Raw genomic sequence first — 7,814 nt, 5'->3', positions numbered from 1 at the left:
TACTTTATTGCCCATACTTCATAGAATTGTCAAATACCGCTCCAATCTAAATCCTGCCATCTTATTTCCCCTTCCTAATAAAAAGGACTTTAATGATGTTTAGCTTCCTAGTCATGCCTCATTTGTGTTTAATATTAATGAGTACCTAGTATAATATTTAGTGTAATATATTTAGTGTATTTAGTGTAAATAGTGTAACATTTAGTATAATATTATTTATAATAATATTTAGTATAATATTTGCTTACATCTTATCTTTACTTTGTACTTATATAACTTCTGAATACTCCATGGTAGTCTAGGCTCTTACATGAGCATGCCGTCTTGATACATGTTTAAGAGGAAACAATCTCTTTAGTGTTCTTTATTTCAGTGTGAAAACAAATACATTATATAACTTCCTTGGGCTTCTCAATCAAAAATTAAATAAAAATTAGTACTTTCTGGGGACAGTCCAATAACTGAGGCAAATCTACTTTCAGAATAAAGCCTATACTAATAAAAATACTTTTAAAAATTAATACTCTGGTAAGAGTAAAATGTTGCTAGTCTCCAAGCTGAAGAAAACCTGAGACACTGTTTCTTGGCCATAAGCCCCAAGACATGAACTAGTAACCACCAAAATTGATAGATCAGAGACAAGTGATCAGACACTGATGGCAATTAACTGGAGAATTTTCTCACTAGTGCACATGCTTATGAAAATCAGTTAGTTGTGACAACTCATTTCTGAAAGCCAAGCAACAGCTTTCACTCTGACACACTCTGGAAATTCAGCAAGTCAGCTATGGCCTACTCCAGTGACTACCACTACACTTTTTGAAAGAGCCAGTCAGTCCCTCAACACTCCTGCTTTGGAAAGTCTACAAATCCCTGAATCCCCCATTCCCCAAACCTTTTATCATTTCTTTCTCTGACTGATTTACAAATATAGTCCTCTTTTTGTTAGTTTGATGGTCAAAGATGGGCAGTATCAATTCCTTCCCTCATGCTATTCTATGCATAAGAGACAGAGTCATTTCCCGATTTTCTTGAATCTGGATTGGTCTTGTGACTTGTTTTGACTTATTAGCATATTACAAAAGTGTCAGACCTCCCCTTTAGGAGTATGGCAGCTTCCACTTTCCTTCTCAAAGCTAGTAACATGGAAAAAGTACAGCTAGTCTGAGATCACCAATTTGTGAAGAAACTCAAGCTACTGGGGATGAAACCCCACAGTGCTGGACATATGAGTGAAGTTTTTCAGACCTTCCAGCCTAGCTCCATCACTGCTTAAATGCTAGCTGAATGAGAGGCTACAGCTAATAACTAGTGGAGAAGAAAAATCATCCACTCTTATCTATAGAGAAATAATAAGTTATTATTTTAAGCCTTTTAAGTTTTAGGTGTTTTTGTTGCACAGTAATAGATGGCTGAAACAGAAAAGCAATAAGTCAAGCTTTTGGTTTCAAATATTGGTTAGACTCTTCTTTCACAGTAATAGTTATGCAGTGTAATTATCCCTTAGAAGTTTACCACAATTAATACTATGACAGTTATTTAATCTAGTTTCTAAAAAGGACTTACCTCCCAAACACCACCCTGTTTCCATGAAAGAGAAGCAATCTTGGCTAAATTAGGCTATTTCATAGCATGGTGTCATCCCAACTATATCCAGACCTTGAAACTTATATAGCAAAGAATAAACCCCAATGGAAGGGGGAAATTATCCATACTTTTTTTTTTTTTTACAATAAAGACTCTACTTAAGAAATTCAACAGGTGATAAGATCTTGCCATATCTGTAAAGTTCAGATGTTGTTGGACACTCCTTCATAGAGTATTATAGCCATAGGCTATAAAGATGTGTGTAGTTGACTGGTACATGATCTCATAATTTAGGGCAGAGAAAATACTGGGTTGGTGTGAGAGATTGGTTGTTTTTTATAGGAAAGATATGCTCCAGGCCTGGCTCTATCCCTTTGCTATCTCTAAGAATTGGCTAGCCCTAAGAGACAAAGTCTCTCCCTGGTCAGCAAGCTTTGTAAGATGTCAAAACATCATAGAATACATAAAATTTAAAAATATGATTAATACACTATGCTTTGAAAAAGCTTAATATTTCTCAGCCTAAAGTTCTACAGCTGTTCATAATGATAAAGACAATGTGATTATATCTTAAAATCTCTATAAATTCTCATGAAATTATTGAATGATCTGAAACTTGGCTTGAATTTTCTCCTCACAGTATTCAAATTGAGAGTATCGAATATCTAACAGGCACACAGTCATAAGTCCAACAGGTGGAAACTGCATTTCCCAAAAGTGGTCACCAGAAACATCTCCGCTTATATAATGAAGAGATTAAATATGTGAAAAGAGACACCAACCAATATAAGCCTTAAAATCACACTGAAAAGGACCATTTTCTGTATTTACATTCCTAATCACAAATAAATGCTACAAGAATAAAACCATGGTTGAACATTATCAGAATGTGTGATCCATTATTTATGTCTGACTTTGGGACAAACAATAAAACAGCTTAAGCTGTATAGGTCTTACAGACTAAAAATTCACTTGCTAGAGAATGAATGCTAAGAATACTAAGAAGTAAAATTGATGTTGAATATTACACAGAAAGAGCATATGTGTCTGATTCCCAGGTGCTTAAATGCTGTTACATAGACAGTATGGCCAGCTGATATTAAAGCATGATTCTGACATCTCTCCAAAGAAGACACACAGATGGCCAACTGCCGGGGTCCAGCCTCGGCAGGATCCAGGGGGTACCCTCAGGATGAACAGCGTCAGCGAGAGAAGACACATGAGACCAGCCTTGATAGGGCCAAGTCTGCGAAGGGGAGAGAGAGAGTAACCAGACGGGGGGTGCAGCAGAGTCTGGCAAATCTTTATTTTTTACCGTAGCTTTTATATTCTAAGTTAGTACATTTTTAAGGGGAAGATAGTTTAATATTACATCGGCTCATCCTTCACGAAACCAGGGTGTTTTCTGCATACTTCTTTGTGAGAGTCTTATACATTATCTTCTGGCCTTGGGGCCTATTGACATTTTATGACCTAGGTGAATGCAAAGCTGTTTTCCATAATCTATTCTTTTTTTTTCCCCCAGTGGGTTTTGTCATACATTGATATGAATCAGCCATAGAGTTACACGTATTCGCCATCCCGATCCCCCCTCCCACCTCCCTCTCCACCCGATTCCTCTGGATCTTCCCAGTGCACCAGGCCCGAGCACTTGTCTCATGCAATCCCACCTGGGCTGGTGATCTGTTTCACCATAGATAATATACATGCTGTTCTTTCTAAACATCCCACCTTCACCTTCTCCCACAGAGTTCGAAAGTCTGTTCTGTACTTCTGTGTCTCTTTTTCTGTTTTGCATATAGGGTTATCATTACCATCTTTCTAAATTCCATATATATGTGTTAGTATGCTGTAATGTTCTTTATCTTTCTGGCTTACTTCACTCTGTATAATGGGCTCCAGTTTCATCCATCTCATTAGAACTGATTCAAATGAATTCTTTTTAACGGCTGAGTAATATTCCATGGTGTATATGTCCCACAGCTTCCTTATCCATTCATCTGCTGATGGGCATCTAGGCTGCTTCCATGTCTTGTTATAAACAGTGCTGCGATGAACATTGGGGTGCACATGTCTCTTTCAGATCTGGTTTCCTCAGTGTGTATGCCTAGTAGTGGTATTGCTGGGTCATATGGCAGTTCTATTTCCACATAATCTATTCTTTAATGAACACAAAGGTCAGTCCTTTTGCAGAAGTTATCAGTTAAATTTATCTAAAAGGTTTACAACACAAAGACTCTGCAGCTCCGGTGAGGCAGCCCCCGTTTAGCATTTCTGGTTAAAATGAATAATTCTAAACTCTTATTTTTCTAAATCTTTAACTATAACCACTTTTAGAATAATATTTTTATGTTCTCTAATAGGGCTTCCTCAACCCCGAAGGGCTTTGTGCCTATTAGGGCCTTTATGTGACCAGGTTCTTTATGCTGTTTATGATTAAGGTGTTGTGAGCAGTTATGTGCATTAGTATGCATTTGCCAAGCAGGCTAGAATGCCAGCAAAGGGGTCTAAATTGAAACACTCCTTTCATCCTGGATAATCTTATAGGATACCGCTGTCCGGGGGACATATTGATTAAAGTTCTAAGTTGATTCTGTTTGGAGAGAGATCGGGGAAGGCCTTCTATCTGTGTCACAGAAATTAGGGAGCAGTCTAATATAGCAAGCATCAGAAAGACAGAGATCATCTTTAAGGTGAGCGCCGGGGCAGCTTTTCAAAATCCCTGCAGTCCTGATCTGCCTTGCTTGTCAGGTCTTCTCCTCACGACCTTGTCATGGATGGGATCACGTGTGCTGGCTCCCAGCAGCCAACCAACACATGAAAAGATTTTCAACATCACTCATTATTAGATAAATGTAAATCAAAATGCAATGGGGTATCACCTCACACCAGTCAGAATGGCCATCATCAACAACAAATGATGGAAAAGGTATGGAGAAAAGGGAACCCTCTTGCACCGTGCTTGGAGAAGGCAATGGCAACCCACTCCAGTACTCTTGCCTGGAAAATCCCATGGACGGAGGAGGAGCCTGGTAGGCTGCAGTCCATGGGGTCTCGAAGAGTTGTACATGATTGAGCGACTTCACTTTCACTTCACTTTCATGCATTGGAGAAGGAAATGGCAATCCACTCCAGTGTTCTTGCCTGGAGAATCCCAGGGATGGCGGAGCCTGGTGGGCTGCCATCTATGGGTTCACACAGAGTCAGACACGACTGAAGCAACTTAGCAGCAACAGCAGCAGCTTGCACTGTTGCTGGGAATGTAAATTGATAAGAGTCACTACAGAGAACTGTATAGAAGTTCCTTAAAAAAAAAAAAAAACTAGGAATAAAACTACCATGTGATCCAGCAATCCCATTACTGGGTATATACCCTAAGAAAACCATAATTCAAAAAGACACATATACACCGACGTTCATTACAACACTATGTACAATAGCTAACACATGGAAGCCAACTAGATATCCATTGACAGAGGAATGGATAAAGAAGTTGTGGTACATATACAGAGTGGAACATTACTCAGCCATGAAAAGGAATACATTTGAGTCAGTACTAGTAAGGTGGATAATCACAATGGTGTGATCACTCACCTAGAGCCAGATATCCTGGAATTCCAGTCAAGTGGGTCTTAGGAAACGTCACTACAAACAAAACTAGTGGAGATGATGGAATTCCAGTTGAGCTATTTGAAATCCTAAAAGATGATGCTGTGAAAGTGCTGCACGCAATATGCCAACAAATTTGGAAAACTCAGCAGTGACAACAGGACTGGGAAAATTCAGTCTTCATTCCAGTCCCAAAGAAAGGCAATGCCAAAGAATGGTCAAACTACTGCACAATTGCACTCATCTCACACACTAGCAAAGTAATGCTCCAAAGTCTCCAAACCAGGCTTCAACATTATGTGAACCCTGAGCTTCCAGATGTTCAAGCTAGATTTAGAAAAGTCAGAGGAACCAGAGATCAAATTGCCAACATCTGTTTGCTCACAGAAAAAGTGATAGAGTTCAAGAAAAATGTCTACTTCTGCTTTATTGACTATGCCAAAGCCCTTGATTGTGTGGATCATGACAACTCTGGAAAATTCTTCAAGAGATGGGAATACCAGACAACCTGATCTGCCTCCTGAGAAATCTGTATGCAGATTAAGAAGCAACAGTTAGAACTGGACATGGAACAACAGACTGGTTCCAAATCAGGAAAGGAGTACGTAAAGCCTGTATATTGTTACCCTGCTTATTTAACTTATATGCAGAGTACATCATGAGAAATGCTAGACTGGATGAAGCACAAGCTGGAATCAAGATTGCTGGGAGAAATATCAATAACCTCAGATATGCAGATGACACCACCCTTATGGCAGAAAGCAACGAAAATCTAAAGAGCCTCTTGATGAAAGTGAAAGAGGAGAGTGAAAAAGTTGACTTAAAATTCAACATTCAGAAAACTTAAGATCATGGCATCTGGTCCCATCACTTCATGGCAAATAGATGGGGAAACAAAGGAAACAGTGACAGACTTTATTTTGGGGGACTCCAAGTTCCTACAGGTGGTGACTGCAGCCATGAAATTAAAAGAAACTTGCTCCTTGGAAGAAAAACTATGACCAACCTAGACAGCATATTAAAAAGCAGAGATATTACTATGCCAGCAAAGGTCCATCTAATCAGAGCTATGGTTTTTCTAGTAGTCATGTATGGATGTAAGGGTTGGACTATAAAGAAAGCTGAGTGCCAAAGAATTAATGCTTTCGAATTGTGGTGTTGGAGAAAACTCTTAAGAGTCCCTTAAATGGCAAGAAGATCCAACCAGTCAATCCTAAAAAAAAAATCAGTCCTGAATATTCATTGAAAGGACTGATGCTGAAGCTGAAACTCCAATACTTCGGCCACCTGATGCGAATAACTGACTCACTGAAAAAGACCCTGATGCTGGGAAAGATTGAAGGTGGGAAGAGAAGGGGACGACAGAGGATCAGATGGTTGGATGGCATCACCCACATGATGGACATAAGTTTGAGTAGGCTCCAGGAGTTGGTAATGGACAGGGAAGCCTGGTGTGCAGTCCATGGGGTCACAAAGAGTCAGATATGACTGAATGACTGAACTGAATTGACTGATATGCAACTGAGACAAGTTTTCAGTTTGAGTCTAACTGAGTTAAATTGCCTACTAAAACAAAATCATCCAGAGGAATTTAACAGAATCTAATTTCCACAAATAACATTTTAAATGTTCAGGATACATTATAAAATTACTGAACATATGAAAAACCAAAAAGAAGGTAACTCATTCTGAAGGAAAAAGATGACCAACATAGGCCAGTATCAAGATTACTCAGTGTTGGAACTGATAAGAACTTTAAAATGTCCATTATAACTAATTCAATGATATAGGGGACAATATACTCATGATGAGTGAAAAGAAATTCTAGCATACAAATAGAAATTATGAAAAAGTACAAATTGGTAATTTTAGAACTGAAAAACACAAAAGTGGAAATAAAAAATTCATTGGATGGATTTAATAGAGGAACAAAATGGAAAAGCAAAGCATCAGTGATTTTGGAGAGAAAAAAAATAAACGAAAATGAAGTATTTAAAGAAGAGATAGAAAAAAACACTGAAAAAAATAAATAGAATACTAGACTTGTATGACATCAAAAAGTCTAACATGCAAAATTGGAATCTAGAAATAGAGAGAGAAATGTACAAAAACAGTATTTAATTCCATATGGGATAAATATGAAGAAAATCAAGTCTAGATATTTGAGAGTCAAACTTCCAAAAACATGAATAAAAATAAAATATCCAAAGACATATTACACTCAAGGGAATAATAATTTAAATAATCAAAGAACTCTCACCAGAAACCACAGGCAGAAAACAGGGAAGCAACATATTTTAAGAAGAAAAAAAAAAAAGTCAATCCAGCAGAAGTATCCTTAAACAATGAAAGATAAAAGCAGACATTTTCAGATAATGGAAAACAAAGAGAACTTCTATATACCAGGCTTAAAGTATAAGAAATGCTAAATGAAGTTCTTACAGATGAAAGAAAATGACACCAGAAAAAAAAAAAAAATCAGATTTTTAAAAAACAAACGAAGAGCACCAGAAATGTAAATAATTGGATAAGTATTAAAGAAGTTTTTCCTCTTAATTTCTTGAAGATACAAATAAGTGTTTAAAGCAAAAAACATGACATTGCACTGGGTTTATCCT

This window comes from Muntiacus reevesi, chromosome 2 (assembly GCF_963930625.1).
Source record: "Muntiacus reevesi chromosome 2, mMunRee1.1, whole genome shotgun sequence".
Taxonomy (NCBI): Eukaryota; Metazoa; Chordata; class Mammalia; order Artiodactyla; family Cervidae; genus Muntiacus; species Muntiacus reevesi.
The sequence above is the reverse complement of the archived record's forward strand: the minus strand, read 5'-3'. Positions refer to the sequence as shown.